General features: G+C 43.0%; 1 pseudogene; it reads left to right on the plus strand.

Annotated features, from left to right (window-relative positions):
* Window positions 1–8,934: 8,934 nt before the first annotated feature.
* The window catches only part of LOC126413080 (lipase 3-like), a 78,152-nt pseudogene continuing 59,633 nt past the window's right edge, over window positions 8,935–27,453 (plus strand).

Below are 27,453 nucleotides of genomic sequence, written 5' to 3' on the forward strand. Positions count from 1 at the left end.
GAAAATAATAGGTACTACTGGAAACGTTTCTAGACCAGTACTGCACGAAGCTTTGATAGCCATTGGTATAGGTGACGTGATAATAGATCGCCTTTGTTTAATCGTGCTCCGTTTAAGTGTTGATATATTAACAAGTACAGATTTATTAACAAAGTATCAGGGGAGGATTGATTCTGACCAGAACAACTTAGTTTTAGCCTTGCCTGATTCTCAGGTAGTAAAAGAGCCTTTTATAGGAAGTTATATAGGCGGAAATAATGAAACCCGGGAAGTGCCTATTAGGTTGACGAGGAATAAAGGATACTTACTGAAGATTCTGAATTCAGTAATAATGTGCACGATGGTAATGCAGAATAGAGCTATATCCTAGAACAAATAGAGGCAAAGGTACATACAACAAATAAATTTCTGATAAACAAAGAGCAGAATTAAGGAAAGTATTAACCAAGCATCGCAACTTATTCTGGAATACACCTGGTGAAGTTAAAGGGTATGAATGCCGCTTGAATATAAAGCCTGGGGAGGCATTTTTCAAGAATACATGTTTCAAGAAAACAAGCGGTTAAGAAAGAAATTCAACGTATGTTGGCATGGGGTGTCATTGAGCAAGCAGTTAATGAATATAATAATCCTATCGTTGTTGTGAATAAGCGTGACGGAAGTTAGTACTGGATGCGCGCTGGTTAAGTAAAACTGTAATAAGAGAGAGTGACCGTCCCAAGAATATGGACGAGCTAATTAAAAATCCTGAGGAGTTAGGTACCTTACATCTATTTACATAACTTGTGGCTACTGGAATTTGCCCCTGGCGAATGAATCACGTAAATATACAGACTTTTTGTATGAAGGAGTGTGCTACCAAAAAATGTTCAAATGTATGTGAAATCTTATGGGACAACTGCTAAGGTCATCAGTCCCTAAGCTTAAATTATCCTAAGAACAAACACACCCACCCATGCCCGAGGGAGGACTCGAACCTCCGCCGGGAACTGCCGTACAGTCCATGACTGCAGCGCCTTAGACTACTCGGCTAGTGTTCTACCAGTAAAACTAGTCCCATTTGGATTAAATAGTTCTGTGTGTGCCTTTGTGAGAGTAGTGGCTCATGTACTGGGGCAGGAATGATTAGATCAGGTAACTATTTATGTAGTTGGTATACTGTTGGTAACTCCCACATGGGAAGAATATATCAGTCTACTGGACATGGTGCTAGAAGCTATAGAAAAAGAAGGTTTGAAATTGAAGTTAGAGAAGACTGAATGTGTAAGGGACAAAATAAAATTCTTGGGCCTTGAAATTAGCAGGAGTGGTACATTACCCGATCCCTCCAAATTATCAGTGACTGAAAAATTTGAAGAGCCCCGAAATTAAAAGCAACTCAGGTCAGTGATCGGTTTATTCGGATTCTACCGATGTTTTGTTACAAATCACTTGTTTACTGCACCTTGTTTACTCAGCTTGTTGAAGAAGAATACCCCATGGATTCGACCGCAAGAGTGCCAGTCTGCTTTTGAAGAATTAAAAAACTATTTGATAAGTAGTCCACTTTTACACCTCCCAGATTTTTCAAAACTTTTTGGCATTTCACTTGACGCAAGTGGTTATAGGATTGCAGTAGAGATGTTTCATTTGGAAACGGAAGGCGACCAATAGGTTCATAAAACTATCGCTTTTGCTAGTCGTTCACTGCAACTTACTGAGCGAAATATGGAACTTCTGAATTAGATGCACTGGCCATCGTGTTTGGTATGCAGAAGTTTGCGCATTATTTGTTAGGGCACAAGGTGATAATCAATAGTGATCACATGGCTCTTACGTTTTTAAAAACGTGCAAATCGAGACATCCAAGACTAACCAGGTGGACTATGTACCTTCAGCAGTTCGACATTGAAATTAGTTACATACAGGGGAAGAACAATCTGGTAGCAGGTGGGCTATCAAGAAGTGCCGAGTTATGCAAGGAATCAGAAATTCCGCTAGCAGATAGGAATGAAGTAAGCATGTTGGCCATACATGAGCTCAGGGAGGAGAGTGCCTTGAAGAAAATATTTAAAAACTTAAGAGTGGAGCATAATGATGATGAGCAGTTGAGGTTAGTCAAAAGCCGTTTAGGAGTCCCTAATTATCCAAAAGTAGCACAATATTACTGTTTACATAAAGGAGTTTTATTGTGAAGAAGAAAGTTTGATTCAGCAGAATGGAAAATATGTTTTATTTCACAACTGTGAATCTGCTGATAGATTACGTGCATCTACGATATGGCCATTATTGGGCCAAGAAAGGCACTGCCAAATTAAGTGAGAAAGTCATTTCCGATAACATTCCTCGTAGAGTAGCAAGAAGACTAGCATCCAGTGTTATTTGTCATGAGGGACGTGCGGTAAATAGTGTATTGCAGGGAGATATGCACCATACGGAACCAAGTGAACCCATGGAATTACGTGCAGCCGACCTTTTTGGGCCTCTCCCGACGTCGGTAGGAGGATGTACTCGTGTTTTTGTGGTGATCGACGGTTTTGGCAAATACGTCAAACTATATCCAATAAAGAGCGCTAATGCCGAAACGCTTGTAGACAAGCTAGAAAAGGACTATTTTGTAAAGATTGGCAACCCAAAGAATCTCCTATCAGATAATGGTCCTCAATTTGTATCTGAAAAATTTGAGGCGTGTCTTGAAAAGGCCGGAATTCGCCATATAAGAATCGAGGAGTATTTTCCGCAGGGGAATATGAGCCAGAGAGTTACGCGTGAATTAAACAGACAGTGCCAGGAAGCATTCGAATTGGGCCGATCAAATTAAAAATTTTGAAGAAATCGTCAATAATCTTAAACACGATGCCACAGGCTTTCCTCCGTGTTAACTAATGTTAATCAGGAGCCCCATAACTTCATTTCAAACACGGTTGATTTTCCAGTCCTAACTCAGAGCTCTTTAGACGAAAAGAAGGCAAAGCTAGGGCAAATATACATAAAAGAACCTTTGGTAGAAAAAGAAGGCATGACGCAAAAGCTTCCACCACCAGTTTTAGCACTGGTGAACTAGCATTGGTCAAGACTAAGGAAAAACCTAAAAAAAAAAAAATTCAGCGGAAACAAAGAAGTTTATGCATGTTTATCTTCCCCCTCATAGAGGCCTTCGATGTGCTCTCCTCCTATCCGCTCTCTCCTCTGTGTTTAGTAATCGAATTCCTGTTGCACTCGTAATGTTACCACCACTTTCCTATATGCTGAGTCAGTCTTTCCTTCAATAATTTCTTTTTCAATCTCTTCACAGTTTCCATGCAGCTATTTCTATTTCGTCTTAGCTTCTCTGCACTTCCGATTTATTTTATTTCTCAGTGACTTTTATTTCTGTATTCCCGGTTTTCCCTGAACATTTTTGTACTTTGTTCTTTCATTGACCAGCTGAAGTATTTTTTCCGACTTTCTGAAAAACATCATCCACACAATTCCAAAGACTGCAAGAGCCGACAAGTGCGAGAATTATTGCACAATCAGCTAACAGCTCATACATCCAAGTTGCTGTCAAGAATAATATACTGAAGAATGGAAAAGAAAATTGAGGATAAGTTGGATGACGATCAGTTTGGCTTTAGGAAAGGTAAAGGCACCAGAGAGGCAGTTCTGATGTTGTGGTTGATAATGAAAGCAAGACTAAGGAAAAATCTAGATATCTTCATAGCACTTGTTGACCAGGAAAAAGCTTTCGACAGTGTAAAATGGTATAAGATGTTCAAAATTCTGAGAATAACAGAAGTAAGCTATAGGTAGAGACGTATAATATACAACATGTGCAAGAGCCAAGAGTGGATAATAACAGTGGACTACCAAAAACGAAGTGTCGGATTAAAAACGCTATAAGACAGGGATGTAGTCTTTCACCCGTACTATTCAATCTGTACATCGAAGAAGTAATGATGGAAACAAAAGAAAGGTTCCGGAGTGGCACTAAAAATTCAAAGGGTAAGGATATCAATGATACGATTCGCTGATAACATTGCTATCCTCAGTGATTACAAGATCTGCTGAATGGAATGAACATCTAACGAGTACAGAATATAGATTGAGAGTAAATCGGAGAAAGACTAATGTAATGAGACGTAACGGACAAGAGAAGAGCGAGAAACGTAACATAAGAATCTACGAAGTAGATGAAGTTAAGGAATTCTGCCATTAGGCAGCAAAATAACCAATGAGGGACGGAATAAAGGAGCACATCAGACTAGCACTAGCGAAGAGGGCATTCTTGACCAGGGTAAGTATACTAGTATCTTTCATAGGTCTTAGTTGGAGGAAGAAATTTCTGAGAATGTACATTTGGAGCACAGCATTGTATGGTAGTGAAACATGGACTGTGGGAAAACCGGAAGAGAAGAGAATCGAAGCATTTAAAATGTGGTGCTACAGATGAATGTTGAAAATAAGGTGGACTGATAAGGTAAGAAATGAGGAAGTTCCGCACTGAATCGGAGGGGAAAAGAATATATGGAAAACACTGACAAGGAGAAGGGAGAGGATGGTAGGACATCTGATAAGACATCGGCGATCGATTTGCCTGGTAGTAAAGGGAGCTGTAGAGGGTAAAAACTGTAGAGGAAGACAGAGTTTGGAATACATCCAGCGAATAATTGAGGACATAGGTTGCAATTTCTACTCTGAGATGAAGAGGTTGGAGGAGAGGAATTCTTTGTGGGCTGCATCAAACCAATCAGAAGACTGATGCCTAAAAAAAATCCTAACTATTTGAATACGCCATGTTTTGAAGAACTGTTACTCTATGTTGTGATAGAAAATATTTTAAAGTGAGCAAAATTTTAATATTACAGATTTGCAGATTTTATTGTGTAGCTTTGGTGTCTCGTAATTTTATCCATAACTTCATTATTTTGTCAGTGTATTGTCTTTTAAACTGATCCATAGTAATGGACTCAACATAGAGATTAAATATTTTAACAATTGCTTTTATGAGATGCATTTTACTTTTATTCACGTTCCTTAGGCAGCTAAAATTACCATTTTTAATTGTGTTTACCTTGGAATCTATTTTTGCGCCCTCTTTTTAAGCTTAATACAAGTACTACCCCTTCAAGTGGAAAGGCCTACTTATATCTCATAAATTTCTATTTATTGTACTTCGCTGCTATTCTGGCGTTCTAAGTGAATAAACCACCTGCTTGTATGCAGCAACTAGAAGTACTTCCATTACTCTGAATGGTGATGTGCTACGTAAAATAAGAAAATATTTTCTACGTTCCTGTTCCAACATGGGATAATGCAGTTGCAGTTTTCATATGTTTTATGGTACACCATCTGCTCGACTTACTAAGTGCGTTGTGCATTTTATTGAAACTGTGTTAATATTTTGTAGCCTGTGTAACTTTCCTCAACCATTGCCCATAATTAACACATGGAGGATATAGCAAGATTTCACATTTGTCTTTACTCGTTTCTAAATGTACTTAATCCAGTTCTAACCCAAGTCAGGTGTAAACATTTATATCACTTTGATTTATTATGTCTGACGTCCACATACGCTAATTTTTAGTGAAATTAATATTTTGTTATGTTGATGACGCAGTTTCATTTTGGTGATGGTTCCATCATGTAGCAACGAGATTAATATTTTACAGACAATGCAAACACCTACATATTTCTAGAGGGCACCTGAAAACCGATAAAAGATCAGTATTGATTAAGTTCGGTCAGTATCTACTCGCCTACTAAACTGATTTTAGCCCTTTAAACCATAAACAACTAAAAGAACTTTTTTTATTCATCAAAATTTATTCCGTTATTGTACACTTATCATTTATTTACTAATCTGGCTACCTAATTTACTAAGAATATTATGTCCTTCCATAGAATTTGAACATTTAATATTTTGCTTTTTACTTATCTCATGAAATTTGATGAACTTATCTCCTACATGTAGGTCCCCTCCCACTTACAGTAAATGAAATTTTTTAACAGACCCCTCCCATAATTTTTACGGTGCCTACTGGGGAAAACCGCCTTTCGAGGGAGTGGATGATAGCCAATAGTAAATAATGTGAGTCGCAACTCCTCTGGTAGGGGGAAGGAATGTACAAGGTGGCAGCCAGTCAGGGAATATTGAGGGAATTGGATTAAAACATTTATTTGATAGGCCCCAGTCAAATCCTTACAAATTTTCTCGCAGAGCAGTTTCTACTGTGCTTTTATGACGCAAGTTACCTGCCTTTCAGGGCCAAGGCAGTTCTGTCGGGTTAAACCTGCTGACAAGAGACGCCTTCAGCCCTCTGCTGAAACTGCTAGCGAATTCACGCGGTCAGTTTTAGGCAATGTCGTGTGTGGAAGGCAGGTCAGGGGTGTGGACTTTGGAGGGTTCTGCAGGGCGGAACACAGCTGCTTTGCTCTCTTGTGATCCGGGCCTAACGCAGAACAGACGTCTTTCTCGGAGGGCGGAACCTCTGGCTCTGCGCCCCATCACCAGCCATGCACAGAAATTAACATGAACCGCCTCGCCTCCTGTTGCCCGCTTCTTTAGTTTGTTCGTCCTTTTAGACTGGCCTATGCTTGGTATCTTCCCCTCTATTGCACCAAATTTCCTGTCTTACCATTTAACGTCAGCCCTGGACGCCCACTTGATAAGTACTGGCAACTGGACCTCCTGTACCTTGTCGACATAACCGAGACGCAACAATCTCCCCCTCTCCCCGCACTTATAGGGGAGGATACTATGACCCATCGTATTCACACTTTAAAAAGATAAAAAAATAATCAAAAACATTTGTTTCAATGTGTGCTTTTCAGAGATGGTAGCTAGAGTTCAGAGCTATCATCCAATACTTCGTTTATAATAACTGCTTAGAAATTTCAGCAGTTATTAATTGGCAGTGGCTATTGTAAGTATAGTTGTCACCCGTGTTCACCTAACTTTTACAGCTTTTATGATATTTATAATATGAAAGTCTTAATAAGTGCGCCTTAGTGCAGGAAGCATGCTGATGTGTTTGGATTTGTGGTATTGTGAAACTGAATTATTATAGAATTATGAGGTATTTCAATATGGCTATCTTCCATATTGTTGAAAAAGCCGCCATTGTACCAGTCAAGCAATGTAGCCCAGCGTGGAGGTCCTCTGGTTGCTCGCTACTAATAGTGGAAAACCCTGCTATCGTCCCGTGCTGGCCAGTCCTTTATCGATGCCCATGGCGCATCCGGAAGTTCCCTGCAGCCAGACCCCACTGTCATGATATATTTTAAAACTTCTCTGAGGCTGATTTCTCGAGCGTTTGCGTTATGTTACAATATCTCCATTTAATGAGGCATTTACGGACCTTTCTAAGCACCAATTTTGCCATGCTTAAAACTAAACGTATTCTACATTCGCGTCACATCAGTGGTGTAAATTACTTTGAGGTCGTGATGAAGCAGCGTGAGGTTATTTGCTAGGACATGAAATAAAAATTATAAATATAAAGACTAAATAAGCACTAAGAAAATTAAAGAAACAAATGATATGTTAATTAATTGTCAAATAAATATACGTAAGTGGTGAAATATACAGAAACATATTAAAATGGCGTTAAATTATGCGTCTTTCGCTTGTAAACTGTCATTACAAGAGAATATGGGTAAAATTTACTTTTGTCAGTAAGGTTGAAATTGTCCTCAAATGTTCAGTCAGTTATATTAGTTAACATTTTAGTACATCATTTTACTGCTCTTTCACACGCGTATATTTTACAATAGCTTAGTTCTGGCGTCGAGTCTCCGTTTTGTCCACACTCCAGAAGCTGCTGTCGATTCTCATGGCTCCAGCCGTCATGTTCTGCTCCCATAGCTGGTGTGGACTGGCAGCCAGCAAGCTGTCGTATACAGAATGAGATTTTCACTCTGCAGCGGGCAAGCACTTGCCCGCGAAAGGTAAAGGTCCCTAGTTCGAGTCTCTGTCCGGCACCCAGTTTCAATCTGCCAGGAAGTTTCAAGCTGTTCTCAGTAACGAATACTACAATGAAATCCCACAGATCAGGTTCTGAACTCTCTCCCCAGTATATATATATATATATATATATATATATATATATATATATATATATATATATATATATATATATATGTGTGTGTGTGTGTGTGTGTGTGTGTCAGCAAACTGGTATGCAAACAAAGATAACATCATCACAGATTCAAAGAAAGTCAAAACCTAGCTGACGAACAAAAGCCGAACGAAGAGAAAAGAAGCGTAAACAGAGCAATGTGAGAAGCGTTCAATGACTCTGAAAGTAGTATTTTGTCAGCCGATCTGAGTAAAAAAGGTTTTGGTCTTAACCTAAAAGGGTAAGCGGTTAGAAATTCTCCATTCATTCGGTCAGTTACTATACTAACATGAAACGGAAGATAACAGAGAGAAGGTCGAACTGTTTCACCATGGAAGATCATAACATAGTCCCTGCTTTCAATCATCACACGAACGTCGAAATGGCAGATACTGAGATAACCATCGTGGAATATAGAAGCAACAAGGCATCAGGACCAGTTAAGATACCTATAAGATTCTATACAGATTTTGCGAAAGAACTTGCTCCCCTTCCAGCAGCAGTTTATCCTAGATGGCTGGAGCAACGAAAGGTAGCTAGCGACTGGAAGAAAGCTCAGTTCACTCTCGTTTACTTCAGACATTAGTCGAGTCCCTGTCACGTCGTGTTGCGGCACTTTTGCGTGCTCGCAGGGGCCCTACACGATATTAGGTTGGTTGGTTGGTTGGTTTGTGGGGATTGAAGGGACCAGCCTACAAAAACCATCGGTCCCACACGATATTAGGTAGGTATACCATTTTCTTTGGCTCTTCAGCGTAAATTGATCTGACTGTAATTCCATCAGCAGGTGGGAGTATGTCAAAAGTGTGTGTCAGAAGCGATACTAGCCTGCAGACACAAAGAGCTACTCCTGTAAATGTCACGGCAGAAGCACGACGAGCGCGCCAGACCGGGCGGCCTCTGCCCTTCACATGGCGCCTCGTGCGACCACAGCCTGCCCGCTTCAAGCATTCGTGCTCGGGCAAGTCATGCCCCACCGCAGAATGTGAGCGAGCAAAACGCCCAATTTGCAGACCTCTGCCATGATTAAGTACAACATCACAGAAGCTTATGAGGAAAGCAACACTTTCTGCAAAAATTTCCGCATCCAGACGCGTTGGCAGTTCGTGCAGCTGGCCGACGTATGATTTTACTTGTTGTTACAAAATCAGGTCCAATGCACACAATGAGTAGCCAAGGGAACTAATGAATATGGATGCAGACCAACAAGCAAATGAATGTTTTGAACAGGCTTTAATGGACCTCCAGGAAAGCTGCATTCTCATCCAGTGTATAGTTCGCTACGACTAAATTATGCTGTCTGTAGTTCACTGCTTTGGGTCACGTGACTGGGCATCCTCTGTAACGAAAACAAACTGGGTTAATTTTTCATCGATAGAGTTTGGGATACGTCCTGCGACGACCGCACAGACCCTATTTCATCGAAGAAAATAATAAACGAAGATAAGGGTATAAAAAGATGGTCTGCTCGAATAATTTTAAACTTAAATTCTGGGTTCGGTTCAGATATCGGGCAACAATTTTAAACGTGCACCTCTGGCACCGCCAGTAGAACAGCGTAGGGCTGCAACGTGGTTCCAAATATACATTAAAGGTGATTCCTGTCTATACCTATTGGAGAATAGCCAGTGTAGGTTTTTCCATTGTAGACGTGGAAGTCACGGCAAGTTGAAACTCTGTCAGCACTAAGCATTCTTACAACAGAAGTTTTGTTTTATGAATGAGCCACTCATGGTGTAAGGTCACAAGCCACATATTTCTTATTATACATGTACTTCGGTTGTTGAAAATATTGGTGCCGTACTGGGATTAAAACGCAGTTCCCTCATTTTGCCGGATTTGACTCCTAGGGGATGATATAGGTCTATCATTTCATTGTTTTCTCAGCAGTCCAAAGTAAAACAAAATGTATGTGAATTCCCAAGCGACCAAACTGCTAAGGTCATCGGTCCCTAGACTTACACACTACTTAAACTCGAACATCGGGTGGGGGGGGGGGGGGGAGGAGAGGAGGGGGGCCGCAATCTATGCATGGCGCCTCAAACCGCGCGGTCACTCCGCGTGGCAGTCCAGACTCCTCGAGATGTCCACGGAAGGCGTGTGTTGTGCGTCCGAATCATGGTCCGCTATAAAAATGTTCATTACATCATTTCAGGTTGTTGCATATGAACACCAAATTACGGCTTAATGTCTCTCCAGGCGTTGTCAACGATATCGATCGGTACCGATTTCCATTACCAGTTAGACACAGAACTTTTCATCATTTCAGGTTCAAACATGCCACTCCTAGTTGCTGGTGGAAAAGAATTCGATAGTTAAAGTCTCTTCATGTGTAGGCAATTACGATAATATGTGCAGGGTTTGATTCCCAGTCAGCACAGAACTTCTCGTCACGTTATTTTCAATTTAGACATTTGCACATCTCGCTACTGGTGAAATAGACTGATATTTAATATCTATTTGTGGCAAGAAAATATCCAGATATGTGACTGTGCTTATGAATGAAAATACAGCCTTGGCGTAATACTCTACAACATTTATTATGTCTTTCAAAAACCGGTTTTGGCTGTTATATCATCATCAGGTACAAAGATAAATATGTGGTTCTGTGAAATTTTTAGCATCAAAGATTTTAAGCTACTGCATCTATAGACTATCTCCATTTCCAGAGATGAAAAGAGTAAATGTTAAATTTACGGATGAAACAAGAGTAATTACTTCAGTTTAAATGCGATGTAAGATTATTTAACTAAGATAAAATATGAGACACATTAACTACTGAACTCAAAACAAATTACAATTGTCCGTAGACGAAAATAAATTGAACAATGAACTTCGGTGACATGTTCCGAGGATATAACCGAACAAATTAATTTTGTCCTTCTTAGGCCTAAATAACAAACAGAAAATATATATGAGATTAAGCAGGTAAATAAACGAGAATAGAGCGTGTGAGTAAGAGAGTAACTTACATGTCCTCGATATGATTGTGAGTAGTATCTGTAGTTGAAGTGGTGAGTAAGGGAAATGCGTCTGGTCATTCAGTACCAAGCTTGGGCAGCTGGACACATGTTCATTAGTTTCCACTATTTCAAGACAGTTCATCTTCCTTTCTTTATGGATTTAATGTAATATTCCATGTTGTACTTTGTAACTAAGGCCTTCTCTAGGCGGGTGGTCTGCAAAAGTAGAGTCTTCTTTTTTAATTTACAATTACTGTGGTGTTCCTTCAAGCAGCTGCGTATTGCTCTGTCAGTCTGATCTATATAGAATTTGCCACAGTTACAAGTATTTTATATACTTCAGTCATTTCCAAAGCCGAAGCGCGGTCTTTACCATTGGACAAAAAGTGTCCAACAGTTTCTGCGGACAAAAAATGACGTTCCTAAGTTCCTGGATTTGAACTTTCTGGCTACATTCAGTGAGACTTCTGCTAAACATGGAGTCGTGCACCACTTATTGCATCTTGAGATAGCCGGTCAAGAGCAGGTAAAGAAGAGGGTACACCTGTTGTTTCTGCTTTTTGTGCATTATGGATTTCACTAAGGTATGAAGGTAGTCCTTGTTTTATGCTGTTTGATTAGATTTGGAAGGTGTGTTCGGTTATGGATAGATATTAGCCGATGTATTGTTGAATGAAAGGCAGCATGTTTACGGATCACTGGGCGTTGAGAATTTCCAGGTATTACAATATCTGTGGTGATAGGTTTCCTATAAAATCTAGAGAGTATGAACATGATCAGTGATGTCTGTGGTTAGATGCAAGAAGTTTGTGCTGTTTCCTCCAAATTCCATTGCGCATTTTATGCTGTTGTGTTTAGAATTTAGTTGCTTAATCGACAGTCAGGTTACATGGTGGGTTCGAATCCCTGTCCAACACCAAACTTTTCGCCAGGTAATTACACGTTTAAACACGCATAATATTTGTTAGTTGTGATTGAAACCATATTTAAGGTATTTTATGGTTAGTTAACATGCGAAATAGTTGTTGCACTGGATTTCCTGGTCGCGGTCAAGTACTAAAATTTTCGCCATATAATTTCAAGTTGAAACTTACTTTTTGAAATGTCATTTATTGTGTAAGAGGCAATGAAAAAGTTTTCCTTCAATGGCCACACCAACTCTTTGCCTAAATGCTGATGGTTACATGCCTGCATGGAATTCGCTCTGGGTTGCATATAAGCTGCAGCAACGTCCTCAAACCGAAACTTTTTGATCGCCTCGTATAATAAATCGAGCTTGCAAGTGTTGAAGACTGTGTCATTGAAACGTGAATTTACTTTCAAAACCTTTTCTTAAGAATTTACTTTATTTACTAGCGATTCATCAAGAACATTAACACATTTAATGACACTATGTGAGCGTGGAAGTAGTTCCCAATGGGTAACTGATGAACAAATTAAATTTTCTTTTAATAAATGGAAATTTTATTCCTAAAAGCCCTTTTTTTTTTAAACATATTTAAAATTATAATCAGCAGCCTGTAAATATCAAGTTACAATTTAGTCAGAGGCAGAAATAATAATTTTTTTTTGATAGTATGAGCTTTCGGGCTGAGAACCTTGCCGCTCCCTTTTAACACGGCCGTAGTCACGACCGCTCATAACAACCTCTGAAAGACTACACTGGTGCAAATCTGCAACACACCGGATTACTTTAAACTAAAAATTTTAACAACTCACACAAACACATAAACTATGCACCCTGTAAGAGGGATGGAAATGGTACAAAACACTCACATTAAAAATTATTTGCCACCGAAAGTGCAACTCGTTTTTAAAAGAACTCTTACGGTGGAAGGGTGGCAACTTTATATACTAAAAAGAGCATTTAAATAAAATCCATGAAATGCAGTTTTACGTAAAATGTACCAACATGCTCTACATTACACATATACCACCTCGCAAGATGATAGGCAAGATAAAAACATATTTCAGGAATTCGGCCTTTACACCTTAAGCAATAAATTCGTTAACATCGATTCCGACAAACATGACAGAGGGAGCTATTAACGTATGACAGCTTGACTGGGGGATTACTGAACAACCCGAACCGCAGATTGCTCTAATCCGCCCTAACTCCACAAGGGAACAGACCACCCAATTCATGTATAACCACCTTCCCGCGGGTGGGCAAACGGAGAAGAATGGTGGGACGACCCCAAAACAAAGCGGCTGGTGACCTCACCAAGAAAACAAGTAGAATTTAACAAGTAAATGAAACAACATATCTCCAATCACTTAACTTCTAGCCGGCCGCGGTGGTCTCGAGGTTCTAAGCGCGCAGTCAGGAACCGTGCTACTGCTACGGTTGCAGGTTCGAATCCTGCCTCGGGCATGGATGTGTGTGATATCCTTAGGTTAGTTAGGTTTAAGTAGTTCTAAGTTCTAGGGGACTGATGACCACAGCAGTTGAGTCCCATAGTGCTCAGAGCCATTTGACCCAACTTAACTTCTAATAAACTGCGATTTCCGGCGAAGACCTGGCACAGCACTTCCAACACTCTTCCGAACCGTCTGCTGCCAGCCACTTCAACGGACGCAGGAAGGCGCGCCGATCTCCCGTCTCACGGCGTCGCAGGTCGCCCCGGCCAGCCCGATGTCGTGGTTTGACTCCTGTTGCTCTCGTGTCGACCGCAAAGCCACTACCCCTCTCTACACGGCGCGGCCCACTGGACTCACGTGGGGGCCTCACAAGCGCCGACGCTCAAGGCGGACCAGTCATCTTGTGTCTCAGTACGCGACCGACCAACCGACCGATTCAACCGCCAATGACCGTTGCCCGAACAACTCGAGCAGACTGGCGGCCTAACGCGCAGACTCAGATGCAGGAACACAGCCCCGACCGGTCGACCACTGGCTGAGTTCTGTTACTGGCGGAGTGGAAAGACTCTTATTTTCTGTCTTTAAAGTTGATCCAAACGACAGCCATACGAACACTCCGACGACAGACAGACACTCACTGCCGCACAAATGCGAACGAGAGACAGACCAGCAACTGGTGACGCGAGACTGACGCAGTCTCGACTGGACTGACCCCCTGCCGAACTGATAGCGCCCCCTAAATGCACGTGAACAGGCAACCTGTCCCCTTTCCCACCACAGGGAGACACCAAAGCTGCGATTGCCACAGCGGCGCCACCGCCAGAAACGAAGGGCGACTGCTTCACATAACGCGCTGCGGCGCGCTCTTCAAAACAGCAAATTTTACCGCGGCTCAGTCATTTCTAACAACATGTTTTCTGATGTTTTAATTATCGTAGTACTAATTTGCCTAAGGACTGATTACCATTCAGAGCAGTTTTTTTCTAACTGTTTCTTATACATTACCGGCAAAAAATTAGTGCACCCTTTCAGAGGTTTCCAATTCACTGAAGATTTATTGTTGGATAATGGCTCTGAGGACTATGGGACTTAACATCTATAGTCATAAGTCCCCTAGAACTTAGAACTACTTAAACCTAACTAACCTAAGGACATCACACAACACCCAGTCATCACGAGGCAGAGAAAATCCATGACCCCGCCGGGAATCGAACCCGGGAACCCGGGCGCGGGAAGCGAGAACGCTACCGCACGACCACGAGCTGCGGACGATTTATTGTTGCAACAGTGCATGTAGAGTATATGAAGTGACTACAGATCAAGAGGAGAAGCGGTCCTGAGATACCAGGTATCAACCCTTGTTGAAACACACTTTATGTACGTGTTGTCGCCTTCACAGGCGACAATGCAGGCGTTGACTCGGGCATCCAGTCGATCGTACGGATGGCGAATACTGACCTGGGATACGTTATTCCACACCTGCTCGACCTGTTCACGTAGTTCTCTAAGGATGACGAGTCACACGAGTCACTTCCTATTCCATCACATCCCACATGTGTTCGATTGGAGACCAGTCAGGAGATCGGGCTTTTCAGAGAAGATGGTGCACACCAGCGGAGCACGTCGAGTGTGTGGGCGAGCATTATCCTGTTGGAAGAATATATCACCTTTCTATTGCAAGAACGACAAAAGGATGGGTCTAACAACACTCTGAACATACTGAGCACTGATTAGCGTCCCCTCTAGAAACACAAAAGGTGAACGAGTGTTGTAGTTTATCGCACCCCAGACCATAAGGCTTGGTTTGGGTTCAGTGTGTCTTGGACGAATGCACTGTACGAGACAGAACTCACCAGGTCTATGTTGTACATGCAGGCAGAATCTACTTTCGTTGTTGAAGACCACGGTGCGCCATTCCATCTTGCAAGTGAGCCTCTGAAGGCACCAGTCCAGCGGTGCACGTCGGTGCTCTGGCGAGATTGGAAGATGAGTTATAGGGCATGCCCATAGTCCCGCTGCTAATAAGTGGTTCTCGGCAGTTCATGTTGACTTGTCTGGGCTCACAAGGCCTCTTACCTGTGGTGCTGTGGTTGCTGTACGATCTGCCACTGTGGCTTTTACAATACGACAATCCTGGAGCGCCTCTGTGCAGCATTGACGTTCCGAACGTCGCCTACGGGTGTGAGAATGTTCGCGTGACCACTGATACCAGCAACCTTCCACAATTGATGCAGCAGGCTCAACTTGTGTGACAATTTTCCGAAAGTAGTATCCCGCCACCCGGAAGGCCACAATCTGATTCCTTTCAGACCCGTCCAATTGGCTGTAGGATGCACGAGTTCATCTCCGTGGCATGGTTGCCAGCTTGTTTCACATGTTTGCGTCACATTGAGCCATCACGCTGGGAGCACTCCCTATTAAAGCATAGACACAGATGCGGCTCTTGCAGCTATGCCACTATTAGCGGACGACGTTGGAACCATTATCAGTACATTTACAACCGCCAGGTGGCACATGTCGTCGTCGGATCAAAATCGACGTCGTCTCTCCAGGTGCACTTTTTTTCAGGCAGTGAAGTAACCATTTTTCACAGCCATAAGGCTGTACCATCAAGAAGACCTGCAAGACAGTCATGTTATGCGGGTTGCATACGAATGAGGTGGGACATAGATAAGATCGACCGATGCTATTGAGCTGGTGGTTAAAATTAAAGTGCAGCTACTTGAGACGGTTCAGGGTGGGCTGCAATTACCGTATGGTAGCGAAACTTGGTAGATACGCTAATCCGTTAGTGAGGAACCGATTTACACTAGAAAACAAATTAGTTCCAGTTGTGGCCACCAAGTGCAAATCTGGCACTGTACATTGTATGATGGTACAGAATCCGCACTGCCATTTGACAAGCAATAACGTGCGTGAGCAGTATGGCTATAGAGAAGACAGACTGTGCGCTGTTAGTTAAATTGTTTTATGTGAACGACAGCAATTATAGTGCTATATAGAGAGAGTATCGCATACTGAAAGGCAGTAAACAAGATAGATAAAGAAGTAGTAAGCAAGATAATAATGAAATTCGAAAACTGGAGCTTGGTGTGGCACCTGGAAGAGGAAGGCGTCCTATCCCGGTGGAAGTTATTGACAAGGTTGCTGTTGCTGTAACGTGCCCCGTGTAGTGCTAGTGCTTGTACAATGTCGAGAGAACTGTCCATCCCATGATCAACAGTACGGAAAGTTCTGTGGTGTATTTTATGGTGGTATCCATACAAGATCCAGATGGTGCGGTAACTGAAACCTCATGATCTTTATCAACGTCTTCGGTTCCTGGCACGGATCGAAGTTGAAGACATGTGGCCTGACAATACTCTTAAGAGAGACGATGCAAATATTACACTACGGGACACAGGGAATACACAGAACTACCGAATGTGGGGTACTGTTAAACAGCGTGTTGCGCTCGAAGAGCCATTGCATTCGCTGCGTGTGACTGTGTAGTGGGATTAACAAACACCTTTATTCCCGGTTCGTTCTTTAAAGAGAATACACCCAGAAGGCCACTCAGGTGTAGTGTGACGTCTGCACGTTATCGAGACCTCCTTGTAGAGCTTGTGAGTCCTGCTTTGGGAGTGCACAACTGTGTGGAAAACATTGCTTCTATGCAAGATGGGGCAGTACCTCATGCCTCTTGCCCAGTGAAACATTTGCATAATGCAACCTTCCACGAACATGTTATCTCCAAAGATTTTACAGAGCTCGGCCTGCATGTTTACCTGATATGAATCCAAGTGATGTTAGGCTCTGGGGATATCTAAAAGAACGCGGTTGGTCTCTACCTGATCTGAAGGTCAGTATAGAGGAACATGTTGCTCAGATTCCACTGGAACTGAGCGATCACGTCGGATGCAGCATGTGCCATCGTTGAAATTATCTAACCAAAATTGTATCCTTTTATTCTGTGAAAGTATCAGTGATAAGATTATTCAAAATTAATTATTCAGCAAACCTGCATCTGACTGCGTCTGTGAACTTGTTTCTTGCACTCCTCCATTTTGCCAGAAATGCAAAATGTATTTGACTCAGCAATCAAGTTTAAGAGAATAATGCCGTTTGTGCAATGGCATTAAGATGGTACTGGAAATTAACTTTTGGCCCTGATGTTTACTTGGTCCTTCCATTGGTGGGTAACTTTAGTTTACTACTCATTTTCATATTCAATACAAGCAAAGGGTGCTCAGAATGAGCAGCGGAAGTTTGTTGCAACTTTTCAATAGATTCTGGTGGAAGTACTGCATTGATTCTGTCCCTAAGGTCAGTAACGTCGTTCTTATGCGTTTCAGTGATATCCTGTAATTTATTGTCAGTTATTTCTAGAAATGTGTCGATAGTTTGAGTTAATTTCTGAATGCTACCGGTGAGGTATTCGTCACGTTTTACGTTCTGTTCATCACGTTTAACGAGTTATTCATCACAATTTGCGTCACGTTCGCTCAATAGTCGAAGAAAACAATCTAATTTATCTTCAGCTAGAGCAGGGGATGCCACCTCGGGATTTGAGTGTTGCAACTCATATTGCTGGGGAGGGTTGCTAACAACTGTTTGAGAATGCTCAGATGAAACAATTTCTCCGTCTGTGGAAGAATATTGCAAGAGAAATTGGCTGTCGGAATCAACCACATGGCTTTTTGAAGGTTGAATTAACATGAACGAGTCGTGGGAAACTGTTTCTATTTGTCTTCCTGCGTTCTGAGAATCCGAAGGCAAAAGAGGAACCGATAAGGAATTTTGTGGCTCTGTGGCGTCATTACTTGCCGCAACATTGTTGTCAAATTCCTAATCACTTTGTGAAGTAGGAGGTTTAGGTGACAAAACTAGAGCATTGTCCGGTCGTTGTTGCCTACGCGATTTTGAGGATCTGCGTAATTGTATGGTTCAAATGGCTCTGAGCACTATGCGACTTAACTTCTGAGGTCATCAGTCACCTAGAACTTAGAACTAATTAAACCTAATTAACCTAAGGACATCACACAGATCAATGCCCGAGGCAGGATTCGAACCTGCGACCGGAGCAGTTGCTCGGTTCCAGACTGTAGCGCCTAGAACCGTACGGCCACTCGTAATTGTACTTTATCACCCTGTCAATTTGTTTTGGGCAACATGAGGAAGACAATATGGCGGACAAAATCTCAAAATGATCGTAATTCGTACACAAAAGGTAAAATATTTAGAATACACACATAAAATCAGTATAAGCAGAAGCAGAGTAAAAAAATAAATATTCACAAGTGTAGCAGCAAACTCAATATTACGCAACTAGCGATGCAGTGCACAGCTGAAACAGTGGTGTAGCAGCAAACGCAATATTACGCAACTAGCTATGCAGCGCACAGCTAAAACAGTGGTGTTGAAAAGAATGCTCGGAAACAAAGTCCACAGTTACAGAAAATATATCCAAGAACGTCACGACAGAAGATGTCGCCAAGTGAAAGTATCTAACCAAAATTGTGTCCTTTTATTCTGTGAAAGTATCAGTAATAAGATCGTTCTAAATTAATTATTCAGCAAACCTGCATCTGACTGCGTCTGTGAACTTGTTTCTTGCACTCCTCCATTTAGCCAGAAATGCAACATATATTTGACTCAGCAATCAAGTTTAAGAGAATAATGCCGTTTGTGCAATGGCATTAAGATGGTACTGGAAAATTAACTTTGGCCCTGATGTGTACTTGGTTCTTTCATTGGTGGGTAACTTTAGTTTACTACTCATTTTCATATTCAACACAAGCAAAGGACGTGGATTATGATTCAGGCTGTTAGATTCAAACACAATGTTGATCTCAATATATATATTGTTAAAATTGTAAGTCATACACAAAATCTACTATTTCAAACATTTTCGTAGCACGAATCACTCTTACAAAAAATTTTACAAAACGCTTACAGCGTCAAACCTTGGACATACAAATCCTCACTCTGAACATTATCTAACAAAAAACCAATTTGAAATGATTATTTATCTTCTCTCATTTACATGCTAAAGTTCGGTCAGGGGCAGCGACCTACCTTAACGTTGTCACCACACGTCTACTTCGTCTGCGCACCTAGCTGCTACTCCTCCCTTAAAGCTGTCTGCACACGTCTGCTTCCTCCGGGCACCTACCTGCGACTCCTCGGTTTTTTACTGCACGTGTCCGGCTCTCTTAACCATCAAAGATCCTCCTACTCAAAGATATTATACTCGTTCCACCTTGCGGTTGGCAACCACCGACTATTAACCTGATCAGACCTTGGCACATACCTTTCAACGTCTCCGGTGCTCATATGGAACAAATTGCGTAAGTGGTAGTTATTAATGAAATCAACATTATGCCTTTCTCACTTGTGAGACCTTTTCTGCTTAGGTCCCGTACCTAATCCATTACAAGTGGCAACGTTTCTATATGTCTTTCTTCTATTCACAGCGACAGATTTGCACTTTGTGGCCAAAACTGGAACTTAATATTTCTCAGCGTAAACTGTTCAACCATTAACGTATCAGAATATCTACCAAGATTTGCTGTCATATAATAATTACACTCCACACTGAACCTATATAGTAGCTGAAATTTAATCACCTTGTATATTTGAAAACTATATGAATGATGTTGTTGTCATCTGAAGATTGCTATTAATCGACCTCGATCACCTCTCTAATACTGCAATCATAGCCGTTGTTTATGAGAACCGTTTCAGGGATCATTCGCTATCAGATGGCAGATAAAGCAGCAAGTACTTAAATATGGGGAGCGGGGCGGGCACAGAGGCAGAGGTGGCACGGGATCAGAGACCATGAAGACTGCCGCTTTACTGGTGCTGGTCCTTGTGATAGCTGCGGAAGGGGGCGGTGCCTTACCGTCGACCTCTTGTGGAGACGCTCGAATACAATGAGGATGCTGACTTGGATACGGTGAGTAGCACTTAAGCTGGATCGACACAGGTGATACTCTCGACAACAGTAATTGGAAATATGTTGTTGCACTGTAGCTTTGCAATAAAATATTGGTTAGCGAGTCCCTGTTATCTAAGAGTACAATTGCTCACGATACTACCACCACTCCTTTATTTTTTTTCATTGCGAGCTACAAGGTATATGTGATTACATCAAGAGCTTCGCGAAGCACGAGACTAGGTAACAACTGTTGGTAACAAGTGAATGCAGTGGGTGTTCGAGTATATGGTCTCCTAATGTGACAGCTCCCCGGAAGAAGCTCGATACTGTACTGCTTGTCTATTGAAAACCACAGTATCCAGAGACAGTGGTCATGTGTGTGTAGGTTGTGCTTGTGTGTGTTTTCTACTTCGGAAGAAGGCCTTTTACCGAAAGCTTAACTCTATAGCAGCCTTTTCGTTGTGCTTGTCTACTACTCATCGTCTCCTCCATACGGTGAGAAGCAATCTATCCTTTCCATAATACTGTTGTTACTCCATCTTGGAATTCCCCTTTTTTATTAAGCAACAAACGGCCATGTGACTGGCTAGGTGAATGTTTTACGAACAGAAAGCAGTACGTAATACTTGTCGGTGAGGAAAAGAAACGAGTGTCCCATGGTGTCGTAACAGGATTACTATTAGATTGGCTCAGTAGTAGGGGAGACATAGGGCTTGGAACACATTTCGAGCTTTCTCCTCCAGCCAGCCCTTTAATAGAGGTTTAATATACTTTCTTATCCCGTTTCTACTTTCTTATCCCTTTCCTACATTCACGCTCATAAATTTAGGATAACTGCAGAATGTGGTGCCACACAACGTGGCACTACACAAAACTGGCGCTAATAACATAGGCACATAGGGAACACACACGACACAGATCTGTAAGTCCACGGTATTGGTGAGAAGTTGAGAAAACCCTCCCGAAACACATGTGCTACAAAACGCCACTGTTTCCTGCGCATGTACTCCGACATCAATATGGGATATGATCACCATGCACACGTACACAGGCCGCACAACGGGTTGGCATACTCTGGATCAGGTGGTCGAGCAGCTGCTGGGGTATAGCCTCCTATTCTTGCACCAGTGCTTGTCGGAGCTCCTGAAGTGTCGTAGGGGTTTGAAGACGTGCAGCCATACGTCGGCCGAGAGCATCCAAGACGCACTAGATGAAGTTTAGGTCTGGAGAACAGGCAGACCACTCCATTCGCCTCATATCTTCTGTTTCAAGGTACTCCTCCACGGTGGCAACTCGGTGGGGCCGTGCGTTATCATCCATCAGGAGGAAGGTGGGACCCACTGCACCCTTGAAAAGGCGGTCATACTAGCGTAAAATGACGTCCCCATACACCTGACCTGTTACAGTTCCTCTGTCAAAGACATGCAGGGGTGTACGTGCACCAATCATAATCCCACCCGACACCATCAAAACACGACCTCCATACAGGTCCCTTTCAAGGACATTAAGGGGATGGTATCTGGTTCCTGGTTCACGCCAGATGAAAACCCGGCCAGAATCACTGTTCAGACTATACCTGGACTCGTCCGTGAACATAACCTGCGACCATTGTTCCAATGACCATGTGCTGCGTTCTTGACTCCAGGATTTACGGGCTCTCCTGTGACCATTAGTCAGTGAAATGCACCTTGCAAGTCTCCAGGCGAATAAACCATGTCTGTTCAGTCGTCTGTAGACTGTGTGTCTGGAGAAAACTGGTCCAGTGGCTGCTGTAAGGTCCCGAGAAAGGCTACCTGCAGTACTCCGTGGCCGTCTGCGGGCACTGATGGTGAGATATCGGTCTTCTTGTAGTGTTGTACACTGTGGACGTCGCGTACTGTAGCGCCTGGACACATTTCCTGTCTGCTGGATCTTGAGATCACACTTCGTGGCACACGGAGGGCCCGTGCGACGACCTGCTGTGTTTGATCAGCCTCCAGTCGTCCTAGTATTCTACCCCTAATAACGTCATCAGTATGTGTTCTTTGAGCCATTTTCAACACACAGTCACCATTAGCACGTCCGAAAACGTCTGCACACTTACTCGCTGCACCGTACTCTGACATGCACCAACGCACCTCTGCGTATGTGGACTGCTGCCAGCACCACTGTGCGACGACCGCAGGTCAAGTGCACCGCATGGTCATACCCCGAGGTGATTTAAACCCGCAAACCGCCCACCAGAGCGTCGTTTCACCATGTATCAGCATTATCCTTAATTTATGAGCATGAGTGTAGATGGTGGCATACACTTTTTGTTTGGGGAAGACTTTTTCTGAAATTACGAAAGTCGCTGCGGAAAAGCAATGTTGTTCCAGGTAAGGAATTATGTTCCAAGGTACAGTGTGATATTGTACCTAGGAAGAAATATTCTACTGAAATTTAAAAGTGTTGCAGTCGAGAAAAATTTGTCAGTAATGTATTTAATAGTTTATCTGTTACATTATTACTCTAATATACACCAGTACTAAGTAAGTGATAGCAAATTAACTAGAACTATTACAGAAACTAACTACCAGCCAAATACATTTTGAAATACACTCATGAGCCAAACATTATGACCACCTGCCTCATAGCCTGGTTGTCCGTCTATAGAACGAAATACATCACTGATTTTGTGTATCAGGGATCCGACAGTTTGTGCAGGTAAGTGGCGCTAGGTGTCTAACACAGGTCTCGTAATCTGCGAAAATGGCGGCACGCTGATTTGCGTACACGGTGATGGCGCCCTATAGCGACTCGCATGGGTTCTATAAAATTTACGTCAGGCGAATATAGACACAGAGACATCAACGTAATGCTCCTAAAACAATTGTAGCACGGTTCTGGCTCCGAGACACGGACAGTTATGCTGGTGAAAGATGACCTCGTCGAGGGAAAAGACATCAAGCGTGGAGGGATGCAGGTGGTTCGCAGCTGTCATTGTGTCTTCCAGAACTACCACAGGTCCCACGCAAGGAGAATGTTTCAGTAGAATAACACTGCTCCCACCAGCCTGCGTCTGTGGCGTGCTTGACGTCTCGAGCCGCGGATCCCGTTCCACATGCTGCTAGACAGATTCCTCAAATTGGAGCGCTCTTGCCGTGCGACGGCGTCCCTGTCCAGGTAATCTGCTAAATGACCCGGTCTCACGCAGACGTTGGTACACAGCAGCAAAGGTCGTATGATGCGGGATACGGCGATTAGGATATTGTTGTTGATAAACCCGCTGTGCAGCTCGTCCGTTGTGGTGCGCTACGTAGTACGCACCAACCATAACGGTGTACTCACTCCAGGTGCAACGCTCCATTAGTAAACAGAGACAGTGCACTACTACACAGATGGACAGCACTTGCCTACAACTGAAGATCGTAATACGGCCTCTAACAGCTGAAGAGCGTAATACGGCCTCCACCGGTTTAAATAATCCTCATAGGAAAAAATGACATTAGGGAAAATTATTTGTTTTGACCTTCCCGCGGTTGCCTCCATCGGAGGTTCGAGTCCTCCCTCGGGCATGAGTGTATGCGTTGTCCTTAGCGTAAGTTAGTTTAAGTTATATTAAGTAGTGTGTAAGCTTGGGGCCGATGACCTCAGCAGTTTGGTTCCATAGGAACTTACCAGAAATTTCCGGTTTTGTACGTTTCGAGCTGCCGTTCACCTCGATGACGGCGTTTGTGGAGACAATCAGCGACGTAGTGTAGCAAAAATGTGATTCATACGAAGAGCCGACACGTTTCCATTGGTCGATGGTCCCATGAACACTGCAATCGTAGTTGACGACGTCCCTGGGTCAACAAGTGTACACATAGGGGTGGTCTGCTACGGAGCTCCATATTCAACAATGTAGGAAGAACGATGTACTCAGAAACACTTGTACGTGCACCGGCGTTGTGCTCTTTCGGCAGAGATGCCACGTATCACTATCTATCCTACATGTCAGAGCAGACGAACCTCTCAACCTCACATTCTGTGAAGAAAAATGGTTCAAATGGCTCTGAGCACTATGGGACTTAACTTCTGAGGTCATCAGTCCCCTAGAACTTAGAACTACTTAAATCTAACTAACCTAAGGACATTACACACATCCATGCCCGAGACAGGATTCGAACCTGCGACCGTTGCGGTCGCGCGGTTCCAGACTGTAGCGCCTAGAGCCGCTCGGCCACTCCGGCCTTCTTCTGTGAAGAGTCGTGGTCGTCCAACCATCTAGCACGTAGTGGTAGTTTCATTGTCCTACCTCTTTCCATAGATGCTCACGACTGTAGCATGTGCACATTCAAGCAGCTTCGCCATTTTCGGGATGCTCGTTCTGCGTAATAATAATCCGTCCTTTGTGAAAGTCATTTATCTCAATGGTTTTCCTCATTTGTAGCCCATATCTTCGCTAGGGTGATACCCTGTCGGTGTCTTCTCAGCTTACATACTTTTGTTACCGCGTCACGTGCACACAACGCCCCCAGGGGGCAACAAACGTCGCGGTGGTCAGTGGTCATAAAGTTTTGTCTCGTCAGTGCAGAAGCTACGGGAAAATACCACAAACTTTCAGTTTCAAGACACATAAAGTTGTTAAGAGATGAAAGCAACTCATTTCGGTTGCAAGTGTCACAATTTCCCATGGTATTAATCGTCCACACGTTACATACTCCATCTAGTTTTAAAAATAAACTGAATTTTACTCAACACAATGTTCTGTGACTCAATAATATATTCCAAATAGGTCTAACGTATTATACAATACTTGAGTGCGTAGAACTGAAAAATTTGCAAATGATGCACAAAACACAACATGTATCAAAACAACAAAAACTATAGAAAATGCCTGAAACTGCTTATGGTTGTCTCTAATGCTTGTTTCTTCATGTGATTCTGAAAACGGTCACCTGATTAAAACACTGATCAGGAAGCATCATTTGTTCCTAGGTGCACTATCCTCAAGGTAGAACATTCTCCCCTATTATCAAAGTGTTTGGTGATACTTCTGCGATCTATAAGAAAGCATCGTCATCGTCCGATCGCAAGGAAATGTAGGAAGAATTAAAGAAATCTTCCACACAAAACGCAGCTTTCTTTCAAAATGAATAAGTGGAAGAATGCTCATAAAATAAAGAATCTGAAGTATCCGGTTACAATGCTGCTGCTCAGCATCTGAAGCACATGACATTCTTTATACAAGATGTTTCAAAGTCTTGGCGACAAACGTCTAGTGGTGATAGACCCCGTCATAGAGGACAATTTTTGTGATAGAGAAAATGTTGACTGATGCTTACCAACGACGCTAGGCCTCCTTTAGTGCTTGTCGTCCCTGAGACGGCGAGATTTAACCGAACTAGCGGAGTCTACCTACCAGGTGTGCAGCACACTCCCGCAAAACATCTACGAGTAATTATCCAATGTGACCTTAAGTAGAATGATCACATAAAACATATAATAGGAAAAGCATGTGCCAGACGGATTCATAGCAAGAATGTTAAGGAAACGTAATTCATCCATGAATGGAGTGGATTATAATGTGCTAGTTCGACCGATTGTTCATGTCTAGTATCTTTACCAGGTAGGACTGGTAGAAAACCTAGGGAAGATCCATCGAAGAGCGGTGCGTTCCGCCACGGGTTCGTTTAGTCGGAGGAGGAGGAGGATTTAAACGTCCCATCGACAACGAGGTATCAGAGAGGAGCACAAGCTCGGATTAGGGAAGGATGGGGAAGGACATTGGCCGTGCCCTATCACAGGAACCATCCCGGCATTTTTCTCAAGCGATTTAGGTAAATCACGGAAAACCTAAATCAGGATGGCCGGACGCGGGATTGAACCGTTGTCCTCCCGAATGCGAGTCCAGTGAGCTAAGCACAGCGCAAGCTCGCTCGGTCGTTTAGTCGGTCGAGATCGTTACAGAGATTGCTCAACAAGCTCCATTAGCAGACGCTACAAAAGAGGCGCAGTGCATCACGGAGAGGGTTACTACTTAAATTTCGAGAGAGCACTTGCCGGGGAGAGTTGGGTCATATACTACTTCCTTACGAAAAGACCGCAACGAGAAAATTCGAAAAATTTGAGCTAATACACAGAATTATTAACAACCATTCTTTCCACGCGCCATTCGCGAGTGGAACAGGGCATGGGGGAGGGGGGGGGGGGGAGTCATTTTGTGGCACCAGAAGTACCCTCTGCCACACGAAGCTAGGTAGCTTGCAGAGTATGATGTAGACGTAGCCATAGTACCCTAACAAATTGACAGAGTGAGTTTCAACAAGAAAACCATATCGATGAGTGTCTCTAAGCGGAGAAAGTTATTTTTGAACAGAATCAGGAACTTCAGTTTTCCTCGGCCTACCTCTTTTCACCTGTTTTGCATGCAGAGCATGTTACTGGATGATAGGCAACATACATTACATACGAACGCCACAGAGTGCCTACTTTCAGATGACTCTCAGGGGCAGAACCAGTCTCAAACGACAAGCATCGCCAGGAAGCGTCAGCAGACATTTTGCTCTAACAAGAGCTTCACACCAACTGCACACGCCCCACACCATTACGGAGCCTCCACCAGCTTGTATGGTCCCCTGCTGACATGCAGGGTCAATGGATTCATGAGGTTATCCCCAAACCCACACACGTTCATCCGCTAAATACAATTTGAAACGAGACTCGTCCGACCAGGCAACATGTTTCCAGTCATCAACAGTCCAATGTCGGTGTAGACGGACCCAGGCGAGGCGTAAAGCTTTGCGTCGTGCAATAATCAAGGGTACAAGGGTGGGCCTTCGGCTCCGACATCCCATATCGATAATGTTCTGTTGAATGGTTCGCATGCTGACACTTGTTTATGGCCCTGCATTAAAATCTGCAGCAATTTGAGAAAGAGTGGCACTTCTGTCACCCTCTTCAGTTGTCGTTGGACCCGTTCTTGCAGGATCTTTTTTGGGCAGCAGTGATGTCAGAAATATGATGTTTTGTTGGATTCCTGATATTCACGGTAGACTCGTGAAATGGTAGTACGGGAAAATCCCCACTTCAACGCTACCTCGGAGATGCTGGGTCTCATCCCTCGTGCGCCGACTATAACACCACGTTCAAACTCACTTAAATCTTTACATATCAGTATTTGCGT

Source organism: Schistocerca serialis, chromosome 7 (genome assembly GCF_023864345.2).
Source record: "Schistocerca serialis cubense isolate TAMUIC-IGC-003099 chromosome 7, iqSchSeri2.2, whole genome shotgun sequence".
In the NCBI taxonomy this organism is placed as follows: Eukaryota; Metazoa; Arthropoda; class Insecta; order Orthoptera; family Acrididae; genus Schistocerca; species Schistocerca serialis.